The sequence below is a fragment of the Protopterus annectens genome, chromosome 8.part1 (genome assembly GCF_019279795.1).
Source record: "Protopterus annectens isolate FY-2018-M chromosome 8.part1, PAN1.0, whole genome shotgun sequence".
Classification (NCBI taxonomy): domain Eukaryota; kingdom Metazoa; phylum Chordata; order Ceratodontiformes; family Protopteridae; genus Protopterus; species Protopterus annectens.
Genome location: NC_056742.1, coordinates 322365684 through 322383004, shown reverse-complemented (window position 1 = coordinate 322383004; position 17321 = coordinate 322365684).

The following is a 17321-nucleotide window of genomic DNA, read 5'->3' as shown; positions in this document are numbered from 1 at the left end:
GATCTGAAAAGTGAGAGCTGGAATTGCAATATAAAATCAAGGATAACTCATTTATGAATAATTCATAGTTTATAACTAAATTACTGAAGCAGATCCTCTATACATTGCATTCTTCTCAAGCATGAGCATTTAGCATTCTGAAAAAAGTCAATGCCTGTAACTCGTAATGTTTTATTACCTTCTCTTGTTCAGTGTTTTCTTAGTATTTTACTTATTTATTTGAATTTGTTGGTTGGGTAGATTCCGCTAGGTCTGTGGCCTTTTTTTAGTGCAGCACCAAAGTTATATTTATACCGACTAGAAGAAATTTGTCCTGGATGCTGAACAAATTTCTTTGCTTTTTTCCTTGCAATATGTGCATTTTGTCTTCTTCAGTACTCCACTTGGATATTATTATCAAATAAAGGATTCCCTACAAATGGATGGCATTTTTTCATCAGCACATAAGTCCCTGATTCCATAATTCTGATGTTATATTTTTTCTGATAGTGTTTACTATTGTGTAATTTAAGATTCAGGATTACAGTCTGTGTATTTACTATGTTCACTCGTTAGGGTGGCATGTCTTTCCCCATGGTTGTGCAACCATAGACTTAGTATACTTTAACAAGGGAGGGGAGGATTAATTCCCCAGATAGGGGTGCAGGTTGTTTTATTTATTTTTGGTTCTTTTTTTGTTGTTAGTTAATTTCTGTCAGTTTGAGAGGTGAACTAATCATAGGTGAAGTATCCATAACTAGCAGCCTATCATTTTCCATTCATTATTTTTGTATTTTCCTCTGTTTTCTTTCTTTACTGTTTTTTTTCTAGAAACATAGTGGTCTTTACTTAACCTGTGCAATCCATAGTACAAGGCTATTGTTAACTCTCACCTTTATCTTTTCTTTTAAAATGGCACAGCCAATGATAGGTACTCCAGACATAGACCATTAAATTATTTTCACTTGCAAAATTTCTGCCTCTCTCTTAATCATTCCTGTCATATATCCCATCCCTGAGACTTATAACTTGTTATCATAAAACTCTGCCCTTTACCGTGACCACCAGGTACTCTTTGTCATGTATACTCTTCCTATCTGGTATTTCTATTCTTACAAGAAATATGGAACCTAAACTCTAACGTCAGAAATTAACACTCTGAAACCCAAGTATCTAGCCATGTGCATACCTCTCAACCTCTTACAGCAAAAAATCTGGACAAAGCCATAAATAAAAGTAGGACAAAGGCCCAAAAACAGGGACAATTTTTAAATATTGCTCTTACAAAATTAGAAAGTTGATAGAATAACAGGCTTTTTATTCTTATTCTCATGAAATTTCTGAAGAATATGAAGTCTGAAACTCAAATCCATCCATCCTCAACTCCTTTTCCCATTTTGCATAGGAAGTCGAGGTGTCACTTCCACAGTGACAATCATCTCGAGCCAAGGTTTACACGGCTGGGTGGCTAGCCCTGCAGCGGAAGTCTGAAACTTAAATGTCTGCCATTATTTTCTAACTTCAATCTTTAATCATTTGCCACTAATTTGCCAGAAAACCAAAATTTTATGAAAAATGGACCAAAAGTATGAGGTAAAAATGTGGACATTCTGTGAAAATCTGTACAGTTGAGAGGTACAGTATGATGTGTAGTGAATGTCACATCATTGTAATAATAATAATAATGTGGTTTATGCAGCAGGCATCTATGGAAATTAGTTTCAGCAATGATTATAATCATTTTAGTAAGAAGCTGACTATGTTTTGACAGGTTGAACTGGAGGATTTGTTGATGTTACCCCTTCTTGCATTTTTTTAAAAGGATGCAGTGAAAAGTGGAATCGCTGAACTGAGAAGCCAATAAAAATTTGCATCTTCACAACTCTCATCATATTAATACCTTATGCCACTCCTGATAGGTGTCCCCTTACTCTTGGACCCACACCAGTGCTATTAGCATGGAAGTGGATGACATATCTACATAATCTCCAGCATCATAAGGTTAACTGACACTTGTCTTCAGGCTGTACTGCTTTCCTGCAGTTTTATCAGCAAGCCTGTTTGCTGATGTGGCACTGCCCCATGTCTAGAGGTAGTAGAGTCAGTGTTACTGTTTACCTAAAATCACACAGTGTTGTATGTTACAAGTGCACTAGCCACCTACTGGTAAGAGTGAAGCCCTGCCTATCTGCATACACTATGCACAGCATATGGTCACATATCACTGTACACAGAAATCAGACTCAATATCCCATTTGCCTTACTCCACACTAAATGCCATACTTATTACAGTGTTTCAGCTGCATATGCACAGTACATGACTCACTCTGTGATATGTACTTCATGGTCACAGAAGTGTTTTAACTTATCCTAACACTAAGTGTGCACAAGGCAGAGAAATTTCCTGGACAGGATATCATTCTATTGCATGATGCACACACAGGCACACAAGGACAGACTGAGACACACACACACACACACACACACACACACACACACACACACACACACACACACACACACACACACACACACACACACACAGCCTATGGGTTATTCAGAAGACTGCCAGTTCATCTATGGTGCAGCTATTGAATATGAGGAAAACAGAACAAGTAGCAAAAATCCCCACAGACATAAGACACCTAGTTGCCCAGATGGGTACTAAAACATAATCAATTCTGGGAGACAATAATACTGTTTTTCTAATGAAAGTATATCATTAATGAAAGGACACTCTGAGTCAACAGCATATCAAATACAAGTGCAATGAAAAGCTCATTAATACAAATGAACAGCTATTTCATTTCCAATGATTCATAGGTACTAATAGTGGTGTAAGCACATGAATTCAGCTATGACAAGCTGTAACTGTTAACAGAAAAAAAGATTGCATTATGCCACTATGACCAATATAGTAATAAAGTCCACCAAAGAAACCAGACAGCAAAAATAGTTAAATAAATAAAATAAAAATAGTGACAATCTGGAATTACAAGCATTCAAATATTAATATATTCTCATAGAAAATGTAAGTGTTCATAAAAATAGCTTTTTAATGCAAACATATAAAACAAGTATGTTCTAATATTCATTTAGTTAAAGTACTAAACGCACTAATACTAGCTTAAATTGATCATACTAAACAATTAAGCCCTGAAGGATAGAAAACTCCAAATCATACTTCTCAACTGTATATATTTTCACAGAATGCCCAGATTTTTGCCTCATATTTTTTATATGTTCCTCATAAAATCTGTAATTTTTCTGGATTTTTGTGACAGATCATTGAGGACTGAATTCACTAACTAATGACCAATTTTTTTTGAGTTGCAGACTTCATATCTTTCAGAAAAATTATAACATGAGACCTTTTATTCTAGCAACTTTCTAAGTTTATAAGACAAATATTTAAAATATGTCCTTATTTTTGGGGCTTTATCCCACAATTAGTTTTGGCTCTGTCCAGAGTTTTTGTGCTAAGAAGTTTAAAGCTATCCTCCAAATTTATATATACACATTTTTGTTTCTCAGCAAGCATGTGTAATGGGAGTTTTGCTAGATACACAGATCCAGATTCAGAAAAATTTGACTCATTGATTTAAGCAAATTTGTGGAACAGGTGGCCACACACAGGGTGGGTGCGATTCATAATCCTCGCCTACACAACATGTCTAGACTACATAATGTGGTCAGCCATGTTATATGCTAATAATTATGTAATGAATTGCCATATATAACAACGAAGCAAAAACAAGATTAAAGGGCAATTCAGAAATGTTTAAATGCCTCACTTTGACACTGCATTCACTTTAGATTTAAACTGTGCCATATGCCTATGTTCAGATGGAGTATATCACAAGAATATGCTTGGGGTTTCCGCAGTTGTAGTAAATGTGCATCTGCGGGAGGCTGTCATTGCAGTTACTATACCAAAAGGTGAGCAACGTCACCCATGGACAAAAAAAGTAAAATATGTATATAAAGTATATGTACAAAGTAATATATATATATATATATATATATATATATATATATATATATATATATATGGTTCTAGGTTATAACACCGACAGCACATAACAGCGACAACGACATCACCGACACCACATCATCGACAGATCACAAACACGACACCGCACACACTCAACACATCATCACAACAACCAATAAACAAAACAAATTCCCTGACCAAAAACCACACACACAACACAAGCACACCTAAATCCTAACAAACAAACACTAAACCTTACATACACAACTATCCGCAACCCTAACCGAAACCCTAACCCTAAGGTCCGTCACTATCGCACACTAACCTAACCCGCGCCCTAACCCTAACTCACTTAACCCGCCCCTAACTCAAAAAAATTCACTACTGCACCCTTACCTAACCCGCTCCCTAACCCTAACTCACTTAACCCGCCCCTAACCCAAAAAAAATCACTACTGCACCCTTACCTAACCCACGCCCTAACCCTAACTCACTTAACCCACCCCTACCCCTACAGACCGTCTTACATCGCACACTTACCTTACTCGCACCCTAACGTCCATCACTACCGCATACTTACACATCCTTTCCCCATTCCGCGTCGGTGTTTTCATCCGTCGATCCTCTGGCGTCTGTGATTTTGCTGTCGGTCTTGTCATCTGTCGATGTTGTAACCCAGACCCATATATATATATATACATACACACACACACACACACACACATGTATATATATATATATATATATATATATATATATATATATATATATATAGATAGATATATGCACACACACACACACACACACACACACACACACACACACACACACACACGTATATATATATATATATATATATATATATATATATATATATGTATATGCATATGCACTAATTCACTGGACTGAAGACAAAACATAAAAGCATAATTATATTCTGCTATACCTGTCTTGATATGATATGTAGTTTTCCCACCATAGCACAATCTGCAAATATGCCCTACAAACAAATCACTTAAGTAGAAAAACATGAAAAATGGGGTTGAGAGAGTGGCCTAATGGTTAAGGTGTTTGCCTTACAAACACAAGGTACAAGGTTTGAATCTCATAGGGGATAATTAACAAGCCTTAAAATGGCTTGTAATGGCAGTTAGCCTAGTACTAATCTATGAACCTAACCTAACATCTCAATTGTCTAATACAATACTGGAGGAACATGTAGATTTGTGAAAAGTATCACTGGGAACCACTGAGACAGCCTACTGGTCTGGGTAAACCAAAGAGGCATCTAGGCGCAGGATGGGACCTACATAACTTTTGCTCAATTGGGAAAACCACCCTATAATTTTTACTTGGACCTTCTGAAACAATACATGTCAGTCTAGGCCCCACATGTAGAACATACCAATATCTGACTAGTATTTTTGAAACAAATGACCGTAAGAAAGATATGCAGTTATAAAATGGGTATGGATGGATTCCTCCTTAGGTTTTTCTATATAAGTAAAAATCTGTTGTCTAGTAAAAGTATCAGCAGGATCTCTAGCCGAAATTAAGGCTGACCTTCCCTATAACCCTCCACCCACAATATTCCTATGAGTGCTCAGGCTGAACCAAATAGTATTCAGTCAATAAACAAATGTGTGTAATCCTTGATAACTGATTCAGAAACAGTGTGTATTACATATTTTGGATAACAGCTGGTGACGAAAAAGCAATCTGAATGAGCAAGGGGTTCTATGCATGGCGTTGGTAAATGTATTATTTTATTTCTGATACTTAATGTATTCAAAAATTGATCAAACTTACATAAGCAATTCTATTTTTAATAAGGCTGTGCACAAAAGTAAAACACAATTACTTTTTGGGTCTCCATACCTATCATAACTAACCTATCAAAGCGGCATCCCCAGGTCAACGTGTGATAGGAGACAACTATAAAATGAACAGAAATAAATGACCACAAAAAACAATAAAGAAGTAAGTTTTGATATTAACTCCCTAAACATGATAATTTCTATATGACATCTAATGATGTGACAGCTGCCATTTATCAGATTCAGACAACACGCATTTTATTTCTTACCAAGAAAGAGATTTTACAGACCCACCACAAAATCACTTTCTGTGACACACGTGAAATGTTTGATGCTTGTGCTTATGAGGCTAAATTATAAAAAAAATGTTGATAATCTTGAATTAAACTAATAAAAGTGGTACATTTATGAGTCTGGGTTTAATTTTGTGAATGTAGCCTCATAACTTTAGTGGTTTTCAACATTTTCTCCTAGATAATCTGACTTACACTGTACAGACATTTCTTTTCAGCTCTTTGAGACATAAGATGCCTGTTGTCTTTCAGTTCCAAAGCAAATGTATTTTCCACCCCAAAATCTTGCTTTGTGAAATTACCTTTTGTGCCACATATAAATGTTTATTGCTTCTATTTAGGAAACCGCATCATAAAGTGCTTTATTGTTTTGAGTTTGTGTATAGTTGTATATGGTTTGTATCGTTTTGAGGTGAATGATCTGAGAGGACTGTCACATTCATCTGTGATGTTTACCAGCACCTAAACAGCTACATAGAAAATTGCATACCAACCCCCCTAAATATAATGATACATTTAGGAATGTACCTTTATCTTGGAACCCCCATATTAATAAACTGGATGACAAAAGAAGAAAAATAATGAAAGGTTATAAAAAGTCCTCATTCCTCTACCTCAAGGACATAGTAAAATGGACCAACAACAAACTTAAGAGCACTATTACAAAATGTAAAACAGAATATAGGTTCATAGAGTACCTGGCTAACTGCCCTTGTGGCCTAGCTAATTACTGCATGCAAGAATCAAACGCTGCACCTTGTGTTTGTAAGGTAAACACCTTAACCATTATGATAACCTGCCAACCCTATATGAAGTTAAAGTAACTACTGATACCAAAGGAAACTACAAATCAGTTTGGCAGTTATAGGAAGGAATTAAGGAACAATGTCCAACAGTGCAATCAGTTCCTCTGTAATAATATCACACATTACATTCCTATAGATATACCAAAATATTAGCATTCAAATGAAATGCTAACTTTGCAGTACTTATGCAGGTTATTGCCCCCTTTATCCCTGAACTTTTATCTTCCTCTAAAATCAGCTTAAAACAAATCTTAGAATCCCAGTTAAGGACTAAAAATAATGTCTATGGGAGCAGATAACATACCAGTCTGCATTCTCATCAGTGGCAAGAATGCTCTGTCCAAGGCTCTACTTAACCTGGCCAAGTTCAGCCTATCCGTAGGGTGTTTATGTGATGCCAGGAGAATGGCTTCTGTTACTGCCATATATGAGTGTCCACTCTACAGACTTAGGTAATTACAGGCCCGTTGGCTTTACCGCCCTTATATGCAAAGAAATGGAACATATTGTACCAAAACTAATTTATGCAGACAAACTCAATGTAACTAGCCAAGACCCCAATCAGTTTGGTTTTCTTAAGTGCAAGTCCTATTGCTTGAACCAAGAAACTTTTTTTTTTTAAAGATTACAGAGGCTCCAGATATTGATTACTTTATGCATGTCGATTATCGTGACCTGGCCAAGGTGTTTGACATCATCCCCATACTGGTATTACTGAAAAATGAGAAAGACTTAAAGTAAACACCTATGTTGTCTGTTGGATTGCAAATTGGCTATCTGATAGATCCCAAGCTGTGAAAGTTTCCAGTGACCTCTCTGAATGTAAAATTGTAACTAGAAGGGTGCCACTGGGATCACTACTAAGCCCTTTCCTGTATGACATTTAGTTTGCAGACATTTAGGCTAATGTTCCAGAAATTGGGTTAACCAAGTTTGCTGATGACTGTACGCTGGAGACTGTTATCTGCCATCCATAAACATCTCCAATAATGGCTCTACAATATACACTTACCTTCAGTAATGAAAACAATCTCAAGCGAAATGCAACAAAAAGGTACAAGTACAGAACAGTATCGTTCAGCAAAAAATCTGCAGCCACCACATATAAGTCATACTCTGAATATGTGGTCATAAGAGAGCTGGGCACTTGTGTGAACAACACACTCTCTCTGTCTCTCTCTCTCTCTCTCTCTGTCTCTCATTGAGTCACAATGTTTCCAGGAAATGATTCTATTAGGCCCAGTTAATTGCAATGGAAATATGTTCAAATCCAAACAGGTTCTCTTACTACTGTGCTCTTCCATTATCAGACCCATAATAGAACAGAATGACCCCTTTGGTATGTACAAATCAAGCATATTACTCAATGGGAAAAGCTACAGTGATTTTTAACCAAGAAATCTCATGGCTTTAAATCCTTCAACTACTCTGATAAATTAGCACAACTCTCTTTATACATAGTAGCATAGCAGCTACTGTCAGGTGACCTGTGTCTTGTGTATCGAAGAATGGAGGCATAGTTTCCTGACTCATTATATTCCCAGACTATAGAATATGTTACTACCACAAACAAAATATCACTCTGACTACCTTTGAGGCTAGTTTTGATGACTGGATGGCTAGATAGAAATTTACACCAGGGTTACCAAGTATGGCTCTGCTCAGTTTGGAAGGTGAGAACTATTTAGAGCTTATAAAGGCTTGCTCAAACTTGTGTCTACTTAAGGGGCACATGGCTAGGTGTTTTATGATTCTTACGATCACTTGTCTAGTATTGTTCCTGTATTCCAGTGCTCTTATTTACAGCAATATGTCAACTTTACGATGCAGTATTTAATAAGAAGTACAGTCACTTACCTATGTAATGTGCAATATATTCTTATATATTACATAGCTTATGACATGGTTAGTTGCTTGTGGTTTTTCATCATCGTTATAGTTGTGTTTTTTCATATCCAGAACACTACTTTAACCAGAAATGGAAAATGCAGTCTCATTTTATGAAATAACCTTCAGCATGACATGTGAAGCATTTTGGTGGCAGCATCCATGATGCCGTATTTTGAGTTACGTAGGGATGAGCTCACCGAAATCATCAAAATAGACCTTGCCAAATTTGGTTCAACAAAATGATGTAATACTGAATTATAGTCTTGAGCAGTATAGGGAGGAAGGGGTGTTTACTACTGTAGCGTTTACAATTTTAAAACCAACCAAAAGGTGTGACAAACTCTAGGTGAGATGCAAACTTAGGCTGGCATGGAAGCAAACACCCCCACATGGAGAGTTGGAAGAGGGCTCATTCCTACTTATTAGGGAAATTCTGATTTGTCCATTTGCAGTGAAAGAAAGTGGTGAATTGAAGATTGTGAGTTCATCATTAAAGTACAGTAAAACTCAAAACATTTTAAAACAAGGAGATGAAGTTATGTCTCTTTCAACAGTCCCTGATTTTCGCTGAAAATTTTGCTCCTTTTCTCTTAAATCCCTTTAAACTCTAGTGACTTTGGGAGAAAAGGTGGATTATACTTAATAAAAAATGGCAATAGTTAGATTTATAGACTTCTTTTACCTCAGAAAATACATGTTAATTCACTCTCTCTTACTCTCTCAGCTTTGTAAGTTAATAGTATTAATATTTTAAAAAGTGTCCATGGTTACTTCTGGATTTGCCCCTGATTCTGGAGGTAAGAGGTTGAGAGCTATGAAAAACTATTAAAACAGCAACAATTGTGAGGATCTATTTAAACCAGTATTTTCTCAAAGATATATCATATGACTACTGCTTTGTACATGTAAATTAATTTGATTCATATATGTTTAGTTTTTCTTTAATAAATGTATTATGATACCAGGCACACTGGGAGTGGGGTGCACTAAGAAATGTATTTTTATTATTCACTTCTCTTTTTCTAATCCTAAAAGGAAATTTCTTTTTGTTTTGGAAAATCCACTCTTGCAGTGCTTATTAGTGATTTGTCTGAAACTGTGATAGCTCATTCAGATATAAAAGATCCCACGATACTTAAAAAGAGTAGGGGACTTTACTGCAGCCATGTCTCTCAGTACCTTTCCCTGGTACCCTGGAAAAATTCTGTAATCAGTATAAATGCCACCACAGATCTCCCCTGAAGAGAGGCCATTAACCTAGTGGGACTAACTCATTCAACTTATTTTTCCACCCGTGGACATGAATTAGCTTAAATAAATGTTACATAGTTTATTTATGTTTAACCTTGTAGCTGGAGACCACATCAATGCAAGATAGTATTTAATGTTAACAAATGATTCTTTTGAACTGTATGACACTATTTTAGGTGCTTCTCTCAAAATTCTGAACCATGTTATATATTACCGTGGCATTCTGAAATTCATTATCTGAATCTATGTTTAATTAATGAACATTTTAATGATATGTGTTATGCTGTTTAATAGTCAACGATGAAACTTATGAACTGTCATTCTTATGTAAACTTATTTATTTCTTAATCTAATGTTCTGCTTAGCTGAAGTTTGTGAAAAAAAATATTTGACTATGATACTTAAAAATGTGGACTTTATTGCTCTTATGATTTCATGATGATGTGTCAGGCAAAAACATCTGTTGCCTGTTTGGCTTTATGGGATACCTTTTTCAGTACTTGCAAGGGCTTCTATGCCTAAATTCAGTTTCCTGAATATCCAATATTCTGATCAAATTAATTTCAGTTTTTGAATTAGATTTGACTTGTTTGGACTGCTGTACTACTGCAAAGTGCATTAATAATAACAGTAAAGTGATTTTGACACACTATCGTGTGACAATGTTAGCATACCTGGAGTGGTTTAGTTGTCTGCTGGACACATGTAATAATGGAGTAGTTCAGTTGTGTGCTGGACACTGGCATAATAATGGAGCAGTTTAGTTGTTTGATGGACACTGGTGTAATAATGTGTAAATGCCAAACTGCACCTACACTGAATGAGGACACTGCAAGGACAGATACCTCTCACCCTGTGGTTCAGTGACTGAAATGTACTAGGCAAGGGAGAGCAGAAATACATCAGCTGTATGGCGAGAGGGGGGGTTGTAGAAATAAGGCATCGCCCTGTAAATGACATGACATCTGTGGAGTTGTATAGATGTTGCAACAACTTTTTCTATTTAAAAAATAACACAGTCTGCATTGTGCAACTGTCCTACCTAGCCATCTTGGATATTAAGATAGCTATGGTAAACAATATATTTTTCACGGTGTTTTATGGAAGATAAAAAAAAGTAAGAAGTCACTTGTATTTTATCACTGGCATCTTGAGGTTGCTAAGGCCTGTATTTATCTTTTTAATTACATACCTAAGTGTGATGATGTCCTTGGTGTTAGAGTGCAGAGCTGTACCCCATTGAAATGAATGGTGATTAACAAACATCTCTTTTATGTTACATTCATGCATACATATTTCTACATAGGTATGCTATTATAATCTTTCAAGCTTCATTTTCAAGGTTATAATTGAATATCTAACAGAGTCTTTTACTGGAAATGTTTCATCCATTGTTCCATATATAATACGCATCCTTGAAAGTGTTTTTTTTTTTTTTTTTTTTTTGTATTTGTAAAATGTTTCTGTATGTTTTAGTGGGACAGAAGAAATGACAGCTAGACCCTGACTTCATCAGAAGGTAAACTGGACACTGGTGTTTGATTAGGTAATGCATATATTGCCAGTTTATCATCATTAATTTGATGCATGCCTTCAGCACATGTATTATATATTGTTACAGTGGATATCTGGTAAAGTCACTCTTAATAATCAAGACTTAGTTTTCTGTATTTTTTTTTCTGTTAAACTATCTTTCCTGCATCATATCTACATACCTTTACAATACACATCAGCCAATCAAACTCTACATCTCCAGCATACCATGCTGGTACTACTGCCACTGGACCAACATGGTACAGGTCTTGGGTATGAGTCCCAAATTATAAATATTTCCTTTCACTTCTGTGATTCAGATCATTTGTAAATAATGTGGAGCTACCTGCACTTATCTGGCCTGCAAATGTGTCACATATTGGCTTGTGATGTGTATTGTAAAGGTATGTAGATATGATGCAGGAAAGATAATTTCACTTCAAAGATTCTAAGAGTGTCTTAGCAGAGGGCTATCTGTGTGCATGTACAAAATTAGAAATGATCCGGAAATTCTAATTAATGCTTTCAGAAAATGATGATCTTGCAACGTCATGGAAATATCCATCTGGACACTCACAGAATAGAAATATATAATTTAAGGTTTTCTTCCTGTGCAAAATTCTTGCATTCATTAAAGTGTAAGTATGCAGTGACTATATTAATAGGAGTCATACAACAGCCCTCTTCAAAATATGTAGCCTGTCTATATAAAAGGAGAAAGGTTCATACCTGTCTAACTGGAAAGCCTTATGCAAGAGCTCAACTCCCTGTCAGACCTCTTGACTGTTCCTGTATTGGAGTTATGTCCCTATTTTCAGGCTTGATTTACCCCTTCACATAATCACCCCCTCATCACACCTGCTTTTTCAGGCTGTCTAGTACACAGAAAGCAACACTATATGACCAGTAATTTCAAGAAAGAGGGAATACGTTTTATATTTCCCTTTTTCAGAAGCAAAAATAAATGACCTTGTGCTGCAGAATTTTGCAATACAGTTTATTAAGGTCTGCAGAATTTACAGTGACATTTTGATAATGTTCTTATATTTTTCCTTCACTTTTCTGTTTTTAAGCACATTTCTGAATAGTGTCCCACATTCCTATTGGACGTAGGAAGAGTTATGTGCTATTTGTTATTCAAATGTTATACTTATTAGATGTTCATACTTTGGCTGGAAGTATCAACTTTTAAAGGACCTTTGTACCCATTTTCAACATCTGCAGGTTGAGATGTATGTTCCCCATAAATATATCTTATGCTTTAGTGTGAACAGGCTTTTGTGTGGTCAGATTCACATCAATTGTGTTAAATAGCTGCTTTATATAATCACTGATTACATTTTAAGACCGCAAAGAACATTTGTTTTCCAGTGTCCTTGCTGCTGAATTAATTGCTTGAGAATCACTATAAAAGTGTTGTCTTGGTTATTTGTTGAATTGATTTATGTTAGCTTTTCACATTTAACTAACTTTTGTGTGTTTGTACATTAAGACTTGGGATTACTCATCTAGTGACAGTAAGGATTAGTGTTAAAGTGAAGTTATTTTATTGGCCAGAGAGCTATTAGAATTTAGCAGGGTCTTGTATAGATGTATACACTTAGGCTAAATATTTCATATAAAACTATCTCTGAAACACAAACGGCAGCTAGTCTGTGGACTAAGAAGTGCTGCACTATGGATCTACTCCTATATAGCTGAGTTTTTGCTTCTATCCTCAAAAACAACCAAGCTAGCCCGCTATTAACCTATCCTGTACCACACCATTCCAGTTCACCCAGAAAGATCTGACACCATGGCTATGAGCTTTCTTAGTTCCCCTGTCACCACACTGGTGGATATGGGCATCCTGAGACAATGTACCAATTGTCTCTTGTTCACTGACAACCAATTAATACTTAGAGAAACCCATGCAGTGTGCAAAATATATAATTACACAATGTCATTGAAGGCAAGGCATTCGCATACAAACACTCAAAATAACAAGCAAGTTGTCAGTAACACACACACTGCACACACCATGCATAGTAAGCACCTGGCACAGACTAACATATGCTGAGGCACTAAAAAACAATCTTTCTAAAATGCCAAATACCTCCCAGACACTTGACCCATATCAGTTATCCTCCACAAACTCAAAAGTACGCTTCTAAAACAACACCCAACATCTCATATACAACCACACCCCATGGAGCCTTAACTACAAAGCCCGTAAGGTGAGACAACACACTACCCAATACCAGGGTGAATGAGGAGAAAATCCCGGTCACCAAGTCACTCACACTCAGGTCACTGAACCCCACAAGTACTAGTATGACTCACTCATAGTCCATTTGGCTGTAAATAACCTGTGATGTACCTCCCTTAACTATATGAAGAGAGACATTATGGAACTATCAGATCATGTGTCCCAGGGTGGTATCAGCCTACCATTAAGCAGCATTTTACCTGAACTAAGAGTGATGCCACTATACAAACAGAAGGTAACTGACTAATAATTGCCTCTGCTTTTGGTGCCATTCAAAGGGGGTACAGTATTTGTCAGCATGGGAGGATATGGTCAACAGACCATGTTGCTTTGTCAAAAATGGTCTGCATCTGTCCCTACTAGACTTTTGAATATTGGCTAAAACATTGTTCTTCACAGCAGATTTTTTAAGCAATGCCAAATTGACAAACCTCTTAACTTAGCAAAGTCAATCCTAGTGAATCTAAAGGTGCTACTGCTAAATGCTAGTAGCCTAAATAAGAAAATCCTCTCCCTCCAAGCTTTTGTGACCTTGGGGAATGCAGCCATCTGCGCATTTACCAAAACTTGGTTTTAAGCTGCAAAGGGTGCCCCAGCAATAGAGAGATCCTGCACCTTATGCATATTTAGACCAGCTACTGCAAAGGCAGGGACTAAAGGTGCAGGTGTCTTGAACTACAGAAAAAACAAACATACCTCAAGGTTGGTCAAACAGGATGATGCACTTGAACTTCTCCATATCCACATTACCAATGGTCGAATCACATACCATATCATATCCTTGCAAGCTATAGATCACCATCTATGATCACAAAAGCCATAGCTCATACTTAGACTTACTGGAGGCACTTAACACTCCCATCAATACCATATTCATGTTGGACTTTAACTACCCCTCTATAAACTGTGAATCCTACATGACCCCCAAACTTGAAGGTTCAGAGATTCCTGGACTTTGTAAACACAAACACCCAGGACCAGTTAGCCCATTTGGCTGCTTAGGGTGCAAACCTATTGGATCTGGTACTCAAATATGGAAGAATGCTGCACCCACCCCACCACCACCAGTATAATGTCCTCTATGGTAAGGTCATTCAGAACAGAAATCAATGATGTGACCCCAGCAAACCCTGCAACAGTTAGGAGCTACTCTAAGGCAAACTACCTATTATTAAGTGATTACCTGACAGAATTTCAAGCTCCCTCCTGACCTGGAAAACAGCTGCCTATGAAGAATTGTAAACAACAGAAGCCCTGTACAGTCAGATTAATAGATGCATAGAGAAAGCTTTGCCTATCAAAAGTATGCCAAGAACAAACTCAAAAAACAAATCACTGTGCAGATTGTACAACAAAAGTAAAAAAGTAGTAGCTAAAATTTAGCTCCAATTTTACCACCTCACACGCTGAAGAACCCTCAAATAAGGCCATCAGAAATAACCACCTTATCACTAGGGAGCATGTCCTAAATGCACACTGTAATGCTAAGAACACTGCATCAATGGGCCCTGATAATATCCCAGGATACTGCCTAAACAGCCTGAAGCATGACCTATCTGGACCTTTGGAGTCACTATTTAACCATAGACTCCAGACTGGCATTGTGCCACATTAATGGAGGACTACAATGTTCATACCACTACACAAGGGCGGTCCATCAACTGACCCTGGGAACTACAGACCTCTACATTTGACTAGTCTCCTATGCACAGCCATGGAAAGAGTTGTCATGGATATGATTAATAATGACATAGAAAACCTTCAGACACTAGATCTAACCCAGTTTGGCTTTGTCAAAGACAGGTCATGCCTACTCAACCTGGTGAACTTCTTTGAAAAAGTTACCAAGAAAATGGATGAGGCAAAACAGTGCACACTGCCAGTTTTGATGTGGCTATGGCATTTGACACAATACCCACACTGGGGCATTGTAAACAATCTCAGGGAATTAGGCATTAACCCCTGTGTTACATGCTAGACAGCCAGCTAGCTCTCATAGGATCCAGGAACTTAGGATAGGGGAGACTACTTATACAGTTATGCTAGTCACTAGTGAAGTCCCTCAGGACTCTGTGCTGTTCTGTTCTATTTTAGCATTTAAGTCAAAGCCAATTTCAAAGGCTTCTGGCTGACCAAGTTTGCAGGTGACTGCAAACTAGGAACAGTCATAGAATCCCCCCCAAAACATGAACAACGTAGAGGAAGGATTGACACAGACAAATGGCAGATGCCAAAGTCATGGCTTAAAACATGGTGCCAAGAAATGCATAATAATAATTTTCGTGAATTCAGCCACTGTAGTAAACTGACTCATTGATAACAACCCCTAAGACTGGACCTAGTAGTTAGGGATTTGGGGATGTATGTGAATAGTAACCTGCTTTTGACCAATAAGTGCCTAAGGTAGTAAGTAAGTCATTCTATGTGGCTCAGCTTATAAGCAAGGGAATGACATCTAGGTTCAAGGAGGTCATCTTTCTTCTGTATTTGGCCATCATCAGAACCATCATTGAATGCAGTGTCCCCCTTGGTATGTACCTGATCTGATCAGGCACATGCAGGAACTGGAATGTCCACAGAGATTCCTCACAAAAAGAATACAGTGTGTAAACAACATGTCCTATGCGGATCACCTCTAAGCCCTATTTCTATACTCTGCTTCCCAGAGACTGCTGAGAGGTGATCTGTGCCTTGCATACAAGGTATCTCTGATTGACCTTTTGCACATCCTCAAAACCAACAGCATCGGAACTACTCAATCTAGGGACTTGAACTTTGCTTGTGACATACATATGACATGTTTGATGGACGCGTATGTCTACCACAGAATTCCCCTCCCCTGGAACAGGGTGTCATCCATGTGAAGTAGCGTTCTTCCCTACCCCTATTCAAGCGTAACCTTGACCAATGGATGGGAAATCAAAAATTCAACCCAAGTCTAGCCCCTATGTCTCCAATGGACAAAGGCAGTTTGTAAATCATGCCCAGGCTTATATGCACCCTTAAAATAATGTCTAAGGTTCAGAAACACAAATAGGATACATTTGGGGTGCATGGCTAGGCTTATAAATGCTGCATTGTTTATTAGCTCGGTATACATCTATGAACCCATGATTCTAAATTTGTTTACAAGTTCTATATTTTTGATTTATATTTGTGGGGGTAACTATACAGCTTTTGTAAAATTCTTTTGATAATTTCAGTTAGACTAACGTCAATATTACTTGGCAATGTGAAAGATGATTTGTGCTCTTTTTGCTTTTAGCTTGAATACTGACTAGACCATATTTGTCACATATATGCATACTAGTCTGCAGCAGATATAGAGCCACTGTGTTATGCAAACTACTTGCTGACTGGAAAGATTGGCTATATTCCTAATCTTGATACTCTGAAGGCTGGGTTCTGAGTGCATCTTAGCCTTCTTTCAGTAGCAGTCTCTGGAAGCATGATCTATGGGCAACTAAACATGAGCCCCACTGTGTTTGGAAAGTGGTCACTCTTATCAGT